The sequence below is a fragment of the Urocitellus parryii genome, chromosome 7 (assembly GCF_045843805.1).
Source record: "Urocitellus parryii isolate mUroPar1 chromosome 7, mUroPar1.hap1, whole genome shotgun sequence".
Lineage (NCBI taxonomy): Eukaryota > Metazoa > Chordata > Mammalia > Rodentia > Sciuridae > Urocitellus > Urocitellus parryii.
Window position 1 is genome coordinate 177,407,097 of NC_135537.1, and position 18,065 is coordinate 177,425,161.

Sequence of the window (18,065 nt, forward strand, 5' to 3'; positions counted from 1 at the left end):
CAGGAAGCTGCAGCCCCTGCTCGGCAGCAGCCCCATGAATAATTTAGCATCTGCACCAGCCCGGCAGTGCTCTGACCTCATCCTCCTTGGGCTCAGGGTGCGGCTCTGACCTCATCCTCCTTGAGAAAAGGTTGCTGCTAATGGGTAGTCGCTGGGTCCCTCCAGAGTGGGGGATGATTGACAGGGAAGGAGGAGGGGACCTGAGAGCCAACTGCCTTTGTAGCTGGAGGCAGCTTTGCAGTGAAGAGAACATGACTTTGGAATCCTATGGCCCTGGGTTCAGTCCCTGGCTCTTCCCAGTCCTGTGGGCCCCCTGGACCCTCCCTCACTCTCCTTATCTGGAAAACAGGAGTACAAAACCCTGGGCTCAAGTTAACTGTTCTAAACCCAGGTTGCCCCAGGGGCCACCGCATAGCATGCAGACACCAGCTGTCCATGTGTCCTCTCCATAGGAGCTGGTCTCTAGGTAAGATGTCACCATTTGCTGCCTTCTGGGGTGCCACATCTCCCCTTTCTTCTCCTGTGCTTCTGCTCTGGGGCGGCAGAGTGAGTGGGATGGCGGGGGATGGTAAGGAGGACACATCCTGGGCAGGCCCCAGACTGGCAAGGGAGAGGAGCTAACCCACAGTTATGCTACCGCTGTTGACCGGTGACGAGTCCTTGCTTCCCCAATGTTGAAGTACAACACCAGAGAAGCACGCCGAGGCAAGTGTAGAGTGGAAAATAGAAGTTTATTAAAGGACAGCAGAAAAGACTTCTCCCGGAGGAAGAAGGGGACCCAAGAGATGGAATCCGTGGAAGTGCGGTTGTCTCTCCATTTTATAGTTTTCGGTGATGGAATGTAGGTGGGAAGGCCCGAGGGGTGGGACACAGGTGGGCCAAAGAAGTAATCTGGGCCGGAAGGACTTCTGAGGCAGCATCTTCAAGTTTGCTGTTCATTAACACAAATATTAAATTAAAAAAAACACTTCTTTGGGATGGGCTATCTTCAAATCTGCTGGGGGCTGTTTCAAGAGCTGCTCAACTTTAACATTTCAAGAGCTGCTCAACTTTCCCGGGAATTCATTCTCATGGCCTCCATTTTAGATTTCACTCCATATTAGACCCGATTTATCTAACTACACTGACCACCTAATTTTAAATCTGGCTTCGGTTAGAAAGGTGGCCTGGGCACCGAGGAAGTCCAAAAGGCCAGGCTGAGGAGCTGGGGTCAAACTGCCTCTAGTCCAACAAACATTTCTCCAGCCCTACTCCAGGCATAGAGGTGAGCGCACCTGGTCCCCGCCCTCCTTTGCCAGGTCAGACCCTGGGGGGCTGAAAAGGAAGTGGTCCTGGTGGCTGCATCACGGGCTCCGGGCAGCACCTTTCTGTCCAGCATCCTCAGGCCAGGGCCGGGCTCTGTCTAGCTCAGGCTACACCCAGGTCTTGGGGTCCCCAGGAGCTGGGAAGGAAGCCCAAGCCTCAGCGCTGCGCTATGTGCGAGCCCAGCCGCCTCCACTCAAGGTCAGAAGCAGAGCCGGGCGGTCACAAGGCCACCACCTTGTATGTGCCTTGGACAGAGGCGCTGGGTCCCGGGTCCAATGGGATCCGTCCCATGGCAGCGGGCGGTGGCCGTCAGACTCCCCCACTCCAAGCCCCGGAGGAGGCGCCCTCCAGGACGGTCCGCTCGGAAGGCGCCCAGAGGCGGCCTCGCTCCTTCACCCTTCGACCACAGGAAGGCCCGGGGGCGGGGCTGGAAGGCTTTGTGCTGAGTCCTGTCCGGGGAGGACCCTGCCCTGACCCTCGGGAGAGGCCCTGGGCTCCCCACCCGGATAAAGCTCCCCCACCCCTGGCTCCTGGGCGGGGGAGGGAGCTGGCCCGGAGCATCTGGCGCTCCCACGTCACTCTGCCAGGCCTCCCCGCCCCCAGCCAGGCCCGGCTGCCACTCGTTGCCACTTGAAGCCCCGCCCGACGCCCTGCAACCGGATCCCGGGCCAGCTGTCCCTGCCGCTGCCCGCTGCGGGGCGACCGCGCTCCCGCCCTGGGCACCCTCAGGCCTGGCCACGGAGCTTCCGGGGCTGCGATTGCCCCAAGCTTTTTACCCTGCCCCCTTCTGCCTCGCCAGCTCCGGACTGGGCCCGGCGCCCACCGCCTTCGTCCCTGTGCCTCTCAGCCCTGCACAAAAAGGGGTCAGGGAAGCAGAATCCCGCTCCAAGAAGAGGGTCCCCTGGGGCCCTTGGCGTCTCCACGCGGGGTGTAAGGGAGCCGCGCTGCGCAGGGCGCCCGTCGTTGCTGCCATTGGTCGGGCTCTAGGGCGGCGGTCCTCAGCCTGAACACCACCACATTCCGGAGGGTCCTTCTTTGTGGTGGGAGCTGTGCCTTGTAGGATACTAGGCAGTTCCACCCACTGGATGCCAGGAGCAGCATCACCACCCTGGTTGTGAGAACCCAAAATGTCTCTAGATGTGGCAAATGTCCCCTGGAATCCAGCCCCCTAGCGTTTTACAGTGGACATCTGAGCCAGAGGCACAGGGCACTGGATCTGAGCCTGGGGCCTCACCCGGCCCAGTATTCCATGGTGTGCTCGCCCTTGCCCTCTCTGCTGGTCCAAGTCAATTTGGTCAGCCTGGGGACAGTTATCCTTGACCACAGCATTTGGACAGCATGTGACTCGCCAGCTCCTCTCTCTGCAGACACCTCAGCCTCTTGTCATCAGGGAGGCAAAAATAGGGCCACCCTGTGCCCACCCCACACACCCTCAATGTGGGAAGAGCCCCCTCAGTCCCTGCTGTCAGGTCCATTTGTTGGTGGTCAGCAGAGTCAAGTGGAGGGAGAGAGGGTGGGGCAGGGTGCACTGACCTCCACCTTCATGCAAAGAGGAGTTGCTGGAGAATCCAGTCCCATAGAAAGAAGGGGACACTTTTCCCAGTTGCCCCTCTCCTGTGTGTTCATTTACCTGTGTTTGCACAAAGGGACTCTGAAAGAGAAGACAGGTGTCACCATGCCAGGTAGACAGACACAGAAGACTTTACTGTCTTCACATATTTTGGGAGGGGGTGGGTACCCAGGAATGAAATCAAGAGCACTCGACCACTGAGCCACACCCCCAGCCCTATTTTGTATTTTATTTAGAGACAGGTCTCACTGAGTTGCTTAGTGCCTCACTGTTGCTGAGGCTGGCTTTGAACTCGAGATCCTCCTGCCTCAACCTCCCGAGCCTCTGGGATTACAGGCTTGTCCCACCATGCCTAGATAATAACATATTTCATTTTATTATTATTAGTATTATTTTGTGTGTGTGGTGTTGGGAATCAAAACCAGGCTATGTCAGGCAAACACTCTAACACTGAGCTCCACCCTCAGCCCTGAATCACGTATTTTTAAAACTTTGGAAACAGGCCAGGTGTGGTGGCACATGCCTGTAGTACCAGTACTTGGGAGACTGAGGCAAAAGAATTGAGGCCAGTCTCTGCAACTTAGCAAAAACCTGTCTCAAAACAAATTTATTAAAAAAGAACTGTGGATGTATCTCAGTGGTAGAGCACTTGTCTAGCATGCATGAGACCCTGTTTCAATCTCCAGTATCACAAAGGGAATGAAAATTTTTAAATCAGCCAGACACGGTGACGAATGCCTGTAATTCCAGTGGCTCAGGAGGCTGAGACAGGAGAATCTCGAGTTCAAAGCCAGCCTCAGCAATGGCAAGGCACTAAGCAACTCAGTGAGGCCCTATCTTTAAATAAAAATACAAAATAGGTCTGAGTGCCCCTGAGTTCAATCCCCAGTACCAAAATAAATAAATAAATCCAAAAATCATTTTTTTTTTTAATTGAAAGAAAGAGAAGGAGCCTGGAGCAGTGTCATGGCTCTGTGGTGTCCTGCACCCCTGGCTGCCTCCACGAAGGCCATCTTTGGCCACACCTGTCACCCCTCCTCCCTCTTCCTAGGAGGCTCCTGGGGCTCACCCTACCCAGTGTTTCCGATTCCTTCTCCCTTGGGAGGCTCTGTGAGGAGGCAGAGGACAATGGCCCGGGAAGGGAGGAAGCCCACTGCACAGATGTGCCCCCTCCCAGCACTTCTGAGAAGACTGGTGAAGCCGGCGTTCCTGGAACAGACTGGTGCACTGTCACCATTTGTCCCACAGAGAAGACAATGCAGACATGGGAACAGCACGCAGCTCCCAGCTCACCACCCTGGACTCTTCATCAGGGCTTACGGAGGCCGCTCCTCCAGCACCCTGATCCACCTCAGTCCCCTCTCTGACCTCTCCTGGCCCCCGGTCCATCTGGCTCCCAATACTCCTGAAATCTGGGAATTCCTTGTCCTCAGGTCACTTGGGCCAAGTGCTGTGTGTCTCTGGGAGGAACCCCTTAGGGGATGTGTGACTTCTGCAGCTGCTTCCCTGCATCAGTAAGATGTGCCCTTGGGTCTGCAGAGATGAAGCCACCTCCCTGTGTGCCCGCGGGTCAGGGGACCTGTGCTGGGGACGAGGGCTTCCATCATGGGGGCTTTGCTGTCACCTGGGAGAGGCCTTGTCTCAGATTGGAGTGTGGGGCTGGGGGACAGCCTGGGCTGGGATGAGGGTGTCCCTCTGTGGTCATCATGGGAAAGCCAAGAGGGCGGTGCCTGGTGCATCCCCTGGGCCCCATGAGGACCCCAGTGTCCTCGTTTGCTATGGCCACCTAACAGAGGGCCCAGACTGAGGGCTCACAGCGGGAACTGCCCATCTCAGTGCTGGAGGCTGACGTCCGGACCCAGGTGTGGGCAGGGCTGGTCCCTCTGGGAGGGTGAGGAAGGGTCTGCTGCCCCAGGCCCCTCCTTGCCTTGCAGGTGGCCGTCCCTGGGTGTCTTCACATCACCTTCCCACTGTGCGTCTGGGTACACGGCTCTCTTTTCCATGGGGACACAGTAGCATTGGGTTAGGGCCCACCCTAGAGACCTCTGCATAACTCGCTTATCTCTGTAGAGACCCTGTCTCCAAATAGGTCACCTCTGAGGTACTGGGGGCAAGGACTCTGTTATGTGAGTTTGTGGGGGTCACATTCAGCCCTGACACTAGGGCTGGGGTCCTGGGTGAGGCTGAGGGAGCCGGCAGGGACTGGGAGAGTCAGGGACAGAGGCAGGACTTCTTTTTTTTTTTTTTTTTTAAAGAGAGAGTGAGAGAGGAGAGAGAGAGAGAGAGAGAGAGAGAGAGAGAGAGAGAGAGAGAGAGAATTTTCAATATTTATTTTCTCGTTCTCGGCGGACACAACATCTTCGTTTGTATGTGGTGCTGAGGATCGAACCCGGGCCGCACGCATGCCAGGCGAGCGCGCTACGGCTTGAGCCACATCCCCAGCCGAGGCAGGACTTCTTGCCCTTCCCAAGGTTGGAGGACTCTCAGGTTATTCACTGCCTACCTGGGAAGATCGGGGTTTACCTGGGTAAGGGCCCTGAGTGTCTTTTTGAGCCCCTCCCCCAACCTCCAATCCAGAGCTCCTCCCCCTGCACATGAGCTCTGTTCCTCCACTGTCCCTCTCCCTGCTGGATTCACTGTCCCTGGAATTGGGATCCCCAGCTCCTCCCTCCCTCCCAGTCACCCCAGCTAGTAGTAAATCCCGCTGCACAGTCATTTAATGAAGTTCTGCCAGCCACAACCTCAGCAGTGACCAGGAGCAGTACCAGGCCACCACTGTCCCCTGCAGGGTTTATTGCGGCAGCCTCCCTGCTCCTGACCCTGGCCCATCAGTGCGTTCTTGGAAGGGTCAGGCTCACCACAGCCCTGGTTGTCTTCCCGTTGCTCGCTCAATCTTTGTGTGTGTGTGTGTGTGTGTGTGTGTGTGTGTGTGGTGCTGGGGATTGAACCCAGGGCCTTGTGCATGCGAGGCAAGCCCTCTACCAGCTGAGCTGTGTCCCCAGCCCTGCTCGCCCAATCTTGACCAAGTATTTCTGACCTGGGAGCCCGAGGCACAGTGGATGCCGCTTTGAATCCTCTATGTGGACCCCAGGACCACCTTCCAGGTGGGTGTCTTGATCTGGGCTGTTAGCCGTCCAGACAAGTTTGTGCCTTTCCACGATGTCAGAATTTACTGGATAACAGTAAATTCCCAAGCTACAACATCCTCAGCAGTTGTGATTCACCCAGCGTTTGCGGGTCACCTGGAGTCATCAGCTGGGCAATCACAGGTCCTTCCAGTCTTAATTATAAAGTCTGTAACACTCCAGTCACTGGCGACACTAAGGAAAGGTTGGAGGGGCCACAGGGTCCCTGGGGGCTGGCCTTAGGCAAAGGCAGAGGGCACCTCCTGAGGCAGGAGTCACTGCAAGTGGTCAGGTAAGATCACGAACCAGCAGAGAGCTTGGTGGGAGCTGGCAGAGCATGGGACTTGTGCCACAGCAGGCTCTGGGTGGCAGGCAGTGTCAAAGGGGGCCTCACCACGCAGGGAGGTCTAGCCAAGCTGAAGCCCCGGGGTAGAGGCAGGAGTTTGTTGTCTGTTGACCTGGGGACACACTCATCGGAAAGCCTGGTGGGGTTGGTGCTCACCGCTGTGACCAGTCTAAGGTGCTCCTGGGTCTGAGTGCTCCTCCTGTGTGTTCCCAGGTGAGGTCTGGGCTTCTCTCTTGGTCTGGGGTCTCTGATAAGCTCTCAGGCCTGGTTTTTCTGACATGCATCATTTGCTTTGGGTTTTATTCAGTAAGTTCAAGGGTGGCCAGTTTTATTAGCACCATTATTTATCAGTTTGTGCTTTTGGTGGTGCCAGGCAGATGGGGTTGCCCCCTTGTACACACCAGGTATGGAGACCTTCTACCTTGGCGCTTGTCCTCAAAATGGACTAGCTCATGGCAAACCGCTGCTTGACAAAACAGAGTGACTCGGGTGAGGCGCAGCCTGGGAACTGCTGTTCTGTACAGATGGAGGGACTCGGAGCGGGACGCAGCTGCTCTAGACAATGGACACTCCCCTGCATGCACCAGGCCTCCATGAACCCACGAGGTAGTCAGACACCGTGCGGGGGAGGCTGGGGAGCATGGGCGAGGCGCGGGGGGGGGGGGGGGGGGGGAGCTCTTTAGCCCACTGCCGCCCACTCACTCCATCCAACATGTGCCGGCTGCAGGCTCCCCATGGCCACCCACAGCTCTGTCCTGTCCCACCCCACCCCATCCTACCCACCCACCCACACACCCCACCCCATCTCATCTCATCCCATCCCACCCCCACCCCATCCCTCCAACCCCCTGAGCACTAGTGAGGGGCCAGGAATAACTCCTGATAAGTAGAGTTTCTTAAATTTGTCAGATTGTAGGAATTTTCTGCAGGAGTTTGTTAAAACAGCAGATCCCCAGGCCCCAGCCAGAAAGACTCTTGAATCAGTGGGTCCGAAGCTGGGCCCCAAATCTGTCTACTTACCCAGAACCTCAGATGTTTGTGACAATTGGCCACGATCCACAGCCACTGCTCCAAGGCCTGGAGGGGCTGAACCCTGTCTCCACCCAGGCCTCAATCCCCTAAGGGCGGCCTGGAGGAGTCGGGAAGGAGGGGCAGCGTGACTGGGTGACAGGGAGGTCTTTCAAATAATCAGTCACCTGTGCAGGGAACAGGGCGTGCACACACTTGCAGTCCCAGATACTCAGTGTCTGGGCAGCTGAGTAGTGTAGTGGTGGTCCACTTTATGCATTGAATATAGCCCTTGCTGCTCTGCTGCTGCAGCTTATTTTTTAGATGGACACATTTCTTTCTCTTCTCTCCCTGCTCCTTCCTAATCTCAGGGAAACACGGTTACCTTCCTTGCCCATCCTAGGCAGAGTTATCCTGAGCACAGACCCACCACAGAAACCAAGTAGTTCAGACTGTGGGGAAGGCACCAGATCTCAGAAATGACTGTCTCCCAAATTAACAAGTTAAAAAGGTTACAACTCCAACAGAGAGCACGTGGAATGGAGCCCTGGGATCACCTCTTTAAAGGCCCCCAGTCCCCTCTGATGGGCAGAATCACAGCCCCTGGGACAGGAGTCCCCTTGTGTTTATCTTTTGCTACCAAAGCAATAAAACTTCTCTTTCCTTTTTCTCAAAACTGTGCCCTCCTTATCAGCTTGGCATCTGGAGACAAGGACAGAGCTTTTGGTAACAGTAAGACCCTGTCTCAAAATCAAAAATGAAAAGGGCTGTGATGGAGCTCAGTGGAGGACCACCTCAAACAAAAATAGCCACATTTTGGGTGGGACTAGGGTGGGATGGGGTTGTGGAAGGGGAAGGGCCAAATGACTTAAGGCTGAGGTCCCCCAGCACCCCCCTAACTGAGGATCCATTTGGGGACAGGCCAGCCATCCTGTTTTCAAGGGCTCCATTCATCCTTCTCCCAGAATTCAAGGGGGACAGAGACTAAGCAGACTGAGAAGGAGGTGCAGGGCCAGCACCCCTGGGCCACCGGTCTGCCACTTTCCTGCATCTGCAGGAAGAGAGTGGCCAGTGCCTGTCCACCTAGAACTCTGGGATTGGGGCCTTGACTTCAGCAGCAATTCTCACCTTTTAAGGGAATCCTTCGTTTCTTGTTTATGTCCTTCGCACTAAACCCTGAGTGCCTTATCTCCATGTACCCATCTTTGGGCCCAGGGCCTGGCACAACAGGGACAGTCATTGAATATCTATTTGTTTAACAAATAAATGGGCTGTGGACATCAAGCGCCACCTGGTAGAGAAGGAGTGTAGTGCACTTCAGATCCTGTCTGGAGCTCTGAGCCTGTAGGGAGGTGGCCTGGCCCTTTGGGGCAGCTCAAGTGTGAGGGTAGGTTGGGGTGGGGTAGGATCCCTGGACAAGGTCTGTTAGGGCATGGGGGACTCTCTAGGAGGCCAAAGGAGGAGGCTGTGCTGACAGAGCAAGGACAGGAGGCTGCTCAGCTGCTTTGAATATGTGAGATAAGGCATATAGGGTTGAGAAGGTGAGGCTCAGAGAGGTTAGTAACTTAGCTCAGGATACACAGCCTATCAGGGCCAGAGCTGGGATTCAAAGCTCAGGCAGTGAGGCCTAGGCCTAGAGGGCTCATGCTCTGAGTCACTCTGAGCTTCATTCGCTGGTTCATTCATTCTTTCCTTTTCAGAACCAAATGTCCAGTAGCAGGGCTGTGGCTGGGTCGCCAGTTCCCCTATGGCTCTGGCCTTTGCAGTCCAGTGTAGTCCTCCCCATGGGAACTCTCTCCTTCCCTGAGGAGGGCTTTGGTGATCTGGGGTCAGAGACCACTCCTTGGATTAGAACCCACAGCTGACTTCCACATGTCCCCATGCTGTCCGCGGCCGGGACCCCCCTTCTCTACCTGTGGCCTCCTCCCTCTTCCTCAGGGCTCTGTGCATCTACTGAGTCAGAGCTCTGGTGCAGGTGGGCAGGAAAAAGCAGGGGTGGGGTTGGCTCGGGCAAGGGCAGGCTTCCCTGGAACTGGGGATTGAACCCAGGGCACTCCACCACGGAGCCACATTCCCTGGCCTTTCTAATTTTATTTTGAGCCAGGGTCTTGCTAAGTTGCTCAGGTTGAACTTGAACTTGCGCTTCTCCTGCCTCCGTCTCCCTGGGATCCTCCTGCTCGGGTCTCCGGGTGGGCGGGGCTTCCCCACTGCTCTGGGGAAGGCACAGTATTTTTAAGAAGGTCCCCAAAGGATTCCAAGGTTCACCTGGCTTGAGCCCCTCGCAGCATCTGTGTGATCGAACGTGGTCAGCTGAAGCTCAAGGACAGAGAGGACTTTGTCCCAGCCCCAGCTCCCTCGGCTGGCCTGGTCGAGGCCGGCACTCTCCCGTTTCCTGCTCTCTCTGCTGTCACCCTCTCCACCTCCCCCTCGACGGCCAACCTGCCTCAGGTCCTCTTCCTGTGGACCCAGAGCCTCTTCGGTGTCCACGGCCTATGGCTGGGGAGTCTGGGAGAGTCAATGCCACGCGCTTGGACTCTGCAGAAGCCTGTCCACCTGTCAAGAGGGGCAGCTGCCAGCAGGAGAGCCGGCAGTTCTGGCAGTGACCAGCAGGTGGAGACAGGGTGGCCGTGGCTGGTGGGCCAGCGCTGCTCTGTTGGCTGCAGACCTCTGCTTCCACAGCAGGTCTCACTGCTTCTGTGTAGCCTCTGGTTCTGGCCACCGTGGGGTTGGGACCAGGAGCGAGGGACCTCCCCACACACTGTCCTGCACCTCCCTGCTCCCAGGCTGTGTGTGGTCATGGATCCGCCCAGCTCCACTCTGTCTACTCCCTGCTCACCCCCCTCCCTCCCACCATGAGTCCTTAGTCCTGTTCCCTGGGGGCCAATCAGACAGGGGACAGACACCAGGGATGGGCCGGGCTGGACCCAGGATGGAGCCAGGGTTCCAGAGCCAGGCAGGCAGGCAGGCAGGAGTTGGAGTCCAAGAGGTCTGGGGCCAGACAGGAATGAGGTGGGCACCCTGGAGTCCCCTCCAGGCCAGCCCTGCCCAGGAGGTGTGACCTGCAAAGCACACACGTACTACAGACTCCTGGGAACGTCTGGCAGGAGCTGAGCTGTGCGTTGAGATGGTCGGGTGTGTGCAGGAGGGAGCTGAAAGGAACCTTTTTCATTTGTCCAGGGTCATCCAGGATGAGGAAGGAGGAGGAGCAGGGGCAGTGGTGGCCTGGGAGGCCCCGGGAGGCAGCCACTTCCTGCAAGTCTCTCCCCCTGGGTAATCATGGCCCCAACTGCCCAGCACCCTCTTCTCCAAGTGCCCCTGGGTCAGCAGCTGCAGCACCCTCCTCCTGCCCCCACTGCCTTCTCCCAGCCACTGTCCCCTGCCCTATGTGGTCACTCCCTAGGGAGCCACCGCACGGTGACTGGAGGTGTTTCACAGGACAGGTGTGGGCTCTCCCAGGCACTGGAGGAGCAGGGAAGGCGTGTGTGCTGGCGGGCGTCCAGCGGCAGTGAAACATCCCTAGGGGCTACGCGGCGGCTGGTTCCTGTTGCTGATCTCCTGTTGTCCCTGCGCTGGGGACAGAGCCCAAGTGCTCCGCCTCTGAGCTACACCCCAGCATCCGCCCTGTTTCTTAAAATCTTTGATACAGGTTCTTGCTGAGACCAGCTTAAACTTGTGTCCCTCCAGCCTCAGCCTCCCGAGTGGCGGGATTACAGGTGCACCTTTTAAGCGTCCCAATAACCTAGGAAGTGGGAGAGCGAGTGGCAGTGTCCCCGTCTGCAATGAGAAAACTGAGCGAGGACACACCTGCCACTCAGGCTCCGGCCTTCCCAGCTGTGGAGGCCCATTGTCACAGGCAGGGGACCTCCCTGCTGTCAGGCGCCTCTCACCCACCTCCTGCCCCTGGTCACCTGTGGAGGGGTCCCTGGCAAGTGCCTGTGACTCAGAGGGGACACGAGGGCAATGCAGGGAGAGGCTCCTCTCAGGTCCTGCCGACTCCGAGTCTCTGGGGACGTGTGTGTCTGGATCAGCAGCCCCATGTTGCCCCTGCCCCCTCCTCCTCCTGAGTGGCTTGGGCCTGTATTTTATTGAGGTACAACGTGTCATAAGTGCAAGGCATGATCCTTTGACACACCCCTCCCTTCTCCCTCTGGGCAGTTTGGCAAGAGCTTCAGGGAAGCCTTCTGTACCTGGGCCCAATTCTTGTCCCCCCACCCTGGGCCATGCAGAGACTCTGGGGCCCTCCGCCCAATTCCTGGGTGAGCGGGGGCTGCAGGGCCTTGTGGTCCTTGCTTTCCTAAAGTCCTGCAGTCTTTCCTGGAGAAGGAGGGTGTGCAGGGCACCCAGGTGAGGGGTGTGGGGGGTGACCCTGAGGCAGGAATGTCCCCTGAGAAGGTGGCTGTGCAAGCCCTGGGGGGGGCACGGGGAGGCTGGAGATGACGTGGAAGAGCCCCCACCCCACCCTACTTCCACTGAGCATGTCCCTAACTATGCAGTGTCACATGGGGAAGCCAGAGCCCCCTCCCTCCAGGGGAGCCAGGTCCTGGGTGCTGCTCCCTTCCTGAGCCGGCCCTGGGAGCCCCTGCTGAGCTCTGCAGCGAGGGTCGAGGGTCCTGGGCCTCTGGCTGCTTGTAGCTTCCTCTTCCTCTCTGTCCATTCTGACCACAGTACCCCCAGGACAGCAGGGGGACATGTCATGGCCACCATGACCAGCAGGTGTGGACTGTGCCCAGGGACTGCCTCAGAGCAGTCAGAGGTGCACAGTGGCAGATGGCCGTGATGGGACGAAGCGTACGGAGGGCAGGGATCATGCAGAGCTTCAGGGCCCAGAGGGGGTCCCATGGTTGTCTAGGTCCTGGCTGACCTTAGAGGGCCAGGGCCAAATGTCCAGGGCTGCTTTCCCTTGGTCCTTTTACTTCCTTGACTTCGGTCTCCAAGTTTTTGGTTTTAAACACTCAACTTAAAACCAGTTTCACCAATCGTAAAGAGGGAGTAACAGATTACAACTTCAATATCTATAATTTCACAGACACACCTTTCATTTCACTGGGGTGAGTATTAGTACTGGAAGTCAGTATTACATACTATCTGTCCTGTAGGGGATGGCTTATTATCTCCAATTAACCCAGGTTGGTGTTTTGTTTTTTTGTTTTTAAACAGAACCTCTGCAAAACACTAACAGGCAATAGTTATAAAGTTTACAAGGAAAACACAAAATGAAATAAACAGAGCAAAAATATATTCAGTTTGTATAAAAGCTATGAACCAAGAAAAATGACTTTTATAATCTTGAACCTTCACTTAGTTATATATTATAATCCCTGTTGGAGATCACAGAAATCCTTACAACAAAAGTCAATCTTTTGAACACAACTTTAAATGAGCTGGAGTGTGGCTTATTTTGGAGCCATTCCGACATGGAGTAAGGCAGAGCCTTATCCCAGGCAAGGGGGGCTCTTCACAAATAACACAACACAACATTACATCGGAAACACGGATCAAGGAAAGGCTAAGAGAGCTTTTAACTTTCTATTTGTGGAAAAAGTGGCAGAATGCCTCCATGTTTTACAATGTCACCTTTAAGCAGATCAGGATCTCCTTATCATCTTCCAAAAAATGCATTTAAATTCCAATTTCCAATGTGAAAAGCAGCACAAAATTGTGTATATAACACTGACCACAGGTTACTCTCGCCCGCATCCGGTGCAGGTGACGGAATTGGGGTTCCTCTTCACGGAGTGGGCTGGTTGAGAAATAAAGGCTAAAAAAGAAGAAGAAGAAGGCGGCAGAAAAACCACAGGACACAGAAAACAATTTTTAAAAAGCGGGGGCTGCTACAGGAAATATTAAGTATTTTATGCTTTCCCTTCCTTTTCCTCTTGCAGCACTGGACATAAAACCCAGGCCTCCAATAGGCTCACCTCTAACTTTATCAGGAGGATATCCCTAGCCTCTGTTCTGTTTTCTTTTTGAGGCACTATAAAACTACCTTAAGTAGATTTCTAAAATGCTATTGGGTACTAAATTGTGTCATTAAAAAACAAATTGGGGGCGGGGGGAGCTGGGGTTGTGGCTCAGCGGTAGAGCATTCGCCTAGCACATAGAAGGCGCTGGGTTCAAGCCTCAGCACCACTTAAAAATAAATAAATAAAATAAAGGTATTAAAAAAATCCAGGGCTGGGGATAAAGCTCAGTTGTAGAGTACTTGCCTTACATGCACAAGGCCCTGTGTTCAATCCCCAGCACCACACACACAAAAAACCCCAAAACAATAAAATCTTTTTAACTCAAAAAAAAAAAGGGGGGGGGGGCGGGAGGGCTCTCCAATCTTAAGGATGGAGCTTCCACACTAAGAGGATGGAGCCTGCGCTTGCTTTATTTATATGGGGAACCTCAAAGGTTTTCCATGGAATGTTCTGTGCCAAATAAGTTAGCAGGTGGGCTGTCCAGTTCCCAGTGGGTTAAGCCCAACTCCAAAGCTAAGGCGTGGAGACAGAGATCATGCTTTGGTCAGTCTGATGTGCACGGGAGAGCCAGGAGAGTTCCCGAGAAAAAACCCGAAGTCTCATGGCTGGGTTCCGAGTGAAGACACCCCCCAAATAGCTCACAGGTGGCTCCAGCTGATGTTTATCCAGCTGTAAAACATCAAATGTCATGAATAAATACCAACCAAATTCGTTATTTCTATGCAAATCTGAGACTTGCTACAGATAATTTTAATTTGGAGAACAGCAATTTGGCAAAGTGTACTCCTAAGCTTTATATTTAACTAAGTTTAACTTTTAAAGTACAATTGAGAATCCATAGTGTCGGGTAACAGTAATCACAGGTCTACATGGGTTAGCAAAAATCACAGGATAACTTTAAATCTCTCATATATTTAGGAAACGGTGTTAAGGATCAGAAATTGACTCAATCAAGCAAAAGTTATAAGACAGGTCTTCAAATAACAGAGTAGCCCTTCTATGTCAGATACAATGTATAAAAGAGAGTGCTTATTGTTGTCTTGCCTGTAAACTACATAAACTTTCATTTTATAAATACTTTCTTTCAAATTGTTTTAGCTGTAGATGGACACAATACCTTTATTTACTTTTTACTTCATTTATTTTTTATTTATTTACTTTTATGTGGAGCTGAGGATTGAACCCAATGCCCTCACATGTGGTAGGTAAGTGCTCTGCCACTGAGCTACAACCCCAGCTAGACAAGACTTAGACAGACACAGTTCTCAGATGCATACATATACCTAGTCACATATATTTGGTGTGTCAAGTATACTGTTATAACCTAAATATTGGTTGTTTGTATAACCAGTTACAAAGTAATAATTTAAGACTTTAAAACAGATACAAACTAATTCCTTTAAGACTTAGTTTCCCCAAGTAATAAAACCTAATAAATCCAAGAAAATTATCTCAAAAGATAAGAGCAGATCCTTGTTTCAGACTTTGCTTCATATCAGCACATGAAAGTTTGAACAATTTTGACTGTGCTAATTATAGCCAATTTAATCACAAACTTTGAGATTTACCTTCCACAAAACTTCTGTGACTTAGTTAAACATCCACAACTTCTTTATACCCTTAGTTTTATTCTGTTGCATCTTGGACTTTAGCCCAAGTATATTACTTTTTTATATATATTTTTTTCAGTTGTAGTTGGACACAACATCTTTATTTTATTTATTTATTTTTATGTGGTGCTGAGGATCGAACCTAGCGCCTTACAAGTGCTAGGCAAGCGATCTACTGCAAAGCCACAGCCCCAGCCCCCCAAGAATATTACTTTACCAGGCAAAATACTTTCCCATCCAGAAGCATTTCTTTTACCTTCCAATTTTCCGTACTAAAATGTATTTCCATACGTATAACTTTCTTTTATCTTTTCTAGTTTTAGACCCTTTCTTAAATTCATATTCTCAAACAGTCCTTAGGGATGTTATCTGTGCATTTTAATTTAAATCCAAGAAAATTATCTCAAAATTATCACAAATATCATCCCAGGAGAGGGTTGGACTATGCCTTCATCTTTTTTCTCTCCAGGGTTAGAGCACAGGGTATTTTGGAGGCTGACCTGTTTCCCTTGTCATTATCACAGTGCCATCAACTTGAAGTCAGTTCCTCACTTTGGACCCTTTTCTTATCCTGGGCCTGTTGATACGCAGTTGGGGGGGCCCATTCCCATCAGTTCCTTCAGGTTTCCTTGAGGTCCCTTTGTGAGGGCTGCCTAGGAAACACAGGTGGGCCTTAGTTTCTGTGTCCCTTTTCTAGGTGCAGTTATTTGTTCTGCCAGCGTCCCCGGGCATTTAGGTGGAAGGGATGCTATCATAACAAGCATTGCTTTGTCCCAGTGATGAATATCTCCTGGCCAAGTGGGGTGTCCTGTCAGGTCTTAAAAGGGGAGACTATTCCTGTCCCCAGGTCATAAAGGACAGTGCTGGAACCTACTGCCACCTCCCTTGTGGCCAGCAGCCTCCACCCCCCAGGGGCAAAAGGGGCTGGAAGGCAGGGCACAGGCCAGTTCTCTGGCCATTTGTCTCCCACCCAGGGAGCTTTTCTGGGATTTCCCCCCACCCAGTTCAGGGCTGGTGTCCTTGACCCACATGGAGATGACCTGCGGCTGCTGGGGCCAGGCTGAGGAACAGTGCTGCAGGGGTCAGCGCTTGGTTTAAAATATTGAAGTCTTTTTAGCCCTTTCTTCTGCTGTCCTGCTGTCCCTGTGCACCCGAGGCAGCGCCTTTAGCACCTTCGACTCAGTTCCTGACGGCTCAGACCCCTCATCCTGCAACTGCATAAACCCCTACCCACAGGATCTCTTTCATATGCTTTAACCCTGACAGCCCAACTTCAATGTCAAGAGAAGCCATTTAAAGGCCAGGTTGTGTTCCAGCCAACCCTCTTTCTCCTAGACGGGCTTATCCCCATCCGTGGCCCATGCAGCCCAGATCTCTCTGCTCAAGAGGATCCCAGTTAGATCAATGCAGCAAGGCCTGGGTCTTAGAGGGCCAGTAACAGAAGAGAGAGAGAGAGAGAGAGAGAGAGAGAGAGAGAGAGAGAGAGAGAGAGAGCCCCCAAACCATGGCTGACAAATGGGGACCTTTAAATTGACCAGCTAGGATCTCTCCCAAGAGCCTACCCTCAGTGTCCGTGCAGTACTGGCCATGTCTTAACCAAACAGACAACCAGAGGTAATCCCCAAGCCCAAGACCAACAAACAAATGAGAACCTGGAACAGATGAGAAGGGAGTCCCTATCCCTAGGTTCTCGAGTCCTGCGTAACTGAGACTCCTACACCAGTGGTGCCACAGAGGTCCCCAGAAAAGAGGGACCAGGTGTGTGGAATCCAGGGTCTCAGAGTGCACAGCGGGGGGCTTACCAAGTGGCCAAAGTTGTCTCGAGTTTCTAAAGTTCAGTTTCCTTTTTCTCAAAGTGGACCAGGATGGAGCACCCTGTACCGTTCAGGGAGAGAGGGCGGGAGTTCCCTGAAGCCAAAGGAGCTTCAGCAGCTGTGGGGACGGTCCCCCAGTCCCTCCCTTGACTTTCGAGAACAGCTCCTAGGTTCTACCCAAAGCCGACTCGCCTCCTTCCTCTCCTGCCTCCCAAGAAGTTCACCAGGACCACTAATCCTCAGCCTGGAAGTGGGGTTCCTCAGAGAGCCAGGGCTGCCCAAGAAAGCTGGAGTGGGGGCTGCTCCTGGGTCCCATCTGGGGTGCCAAAATGTTGCTGAAAGCTCAGCCCTTGTCCCTGATGCCAATCCCATAAAGAGGACTCAGTTTTGAGAAAAAGGTTTATTGCTTTGCTAGCAAAAGAGAAACACAGGGGACTCCTGTCCCAAAGAGGTGGTTCTGCCCATCAGCAGGAACAGGGGGCTTGTAGAGAGGTGGCTCAAAGGCTCCATCCCGTGTTCTCTGTCTGGAGTTGTCAGTCCCTGGTTAACTTGGGAGACAGTCGTTTCTGAGATCTTCTGGTGCCATCCCCAAAGTCTGGATTACTTGTTCCTGTGTTGGGTTTGTACTCAAGAGAGAAATCTCTAGGATGGGAAAGAAAGGCAACCCTGTTTCCCCTGAGATTGGGTAGGGGGAGAGATTAGGGAGGAGCAGAGAGAGAAAGAGGAACAGAAAGAAACAAGTCCATTTTAAAAATAAGTCGCAGCGGCAGAGCAGCAGGGGCTATATGAAAGCCCGAAGTGCACCTGTCACAGGTCCCCCAGGCCAGGCCTGACTCCCGCATGGTCTCTCCCTCGTGTTCTGGTCTGGTCTGCCATCTAGGTCTAGGGTTGAGTAGGGCCCTGCTGTGCTGGGCAGTGCTCTGACACCTAGCTGCACCCAGCCCTGGTTCCCAGGGAGAGGCAGGAGGGTGGGTGGGGTCAGGCCACCGCAGCTGGTCTCAGCCATCCCCGGGGAAGAGAAACCAGGAGCTCTGTCCTCTGGCTGTCCTCCCGGGCAGTGTGTCCTGCAGGTCTGCTCTGTCTCTGGATCCTACAGGTGTGAGCCCAGCTGTGCACTTGGCCACAGCAGAAGCACAGGTCTTGGGGCCCTTGGGGGCTGTCAGTTATTCTCGGCCTCCATCAGGTGCTCCCTGGGCTGTCAAGCCTTCTTCCCCCTGGGCCTCACCACAGTGAGCGGCCTCCTGCTTCTCCGGGCCTGGTGCCAGGCTCTGGCTGCACTGCAGAGGCATCCACCGGTCAGGGCTCTCCCGGAGACCCCCTCAGA

The 18,065-nt window shown here is 53.7% G+C and overlaps 1 long non-coding RNA gene across 1 annotated transcript; it reads right to left on the minus strand.

The window, feature by feature from the left end:
• Positions 1 to 712: 712 nt before the first annotated feature.
• Positions 713 to 2,399, minus strand: LOC144256268 (uncharacterized). The gene is made up of 2 exons (XR_013344048.1): positions 1,275 to 2,399; positions 713 to 931 (listed from the first exon to the last, which is right to left on the minus strand). It is a non-coding gene; the product is annotated as an uncharacterized LOC144256268 (long non-coding RNA).
• Positions 2,400 to 18,065: the final 15,666 nt, after the last annotated feature.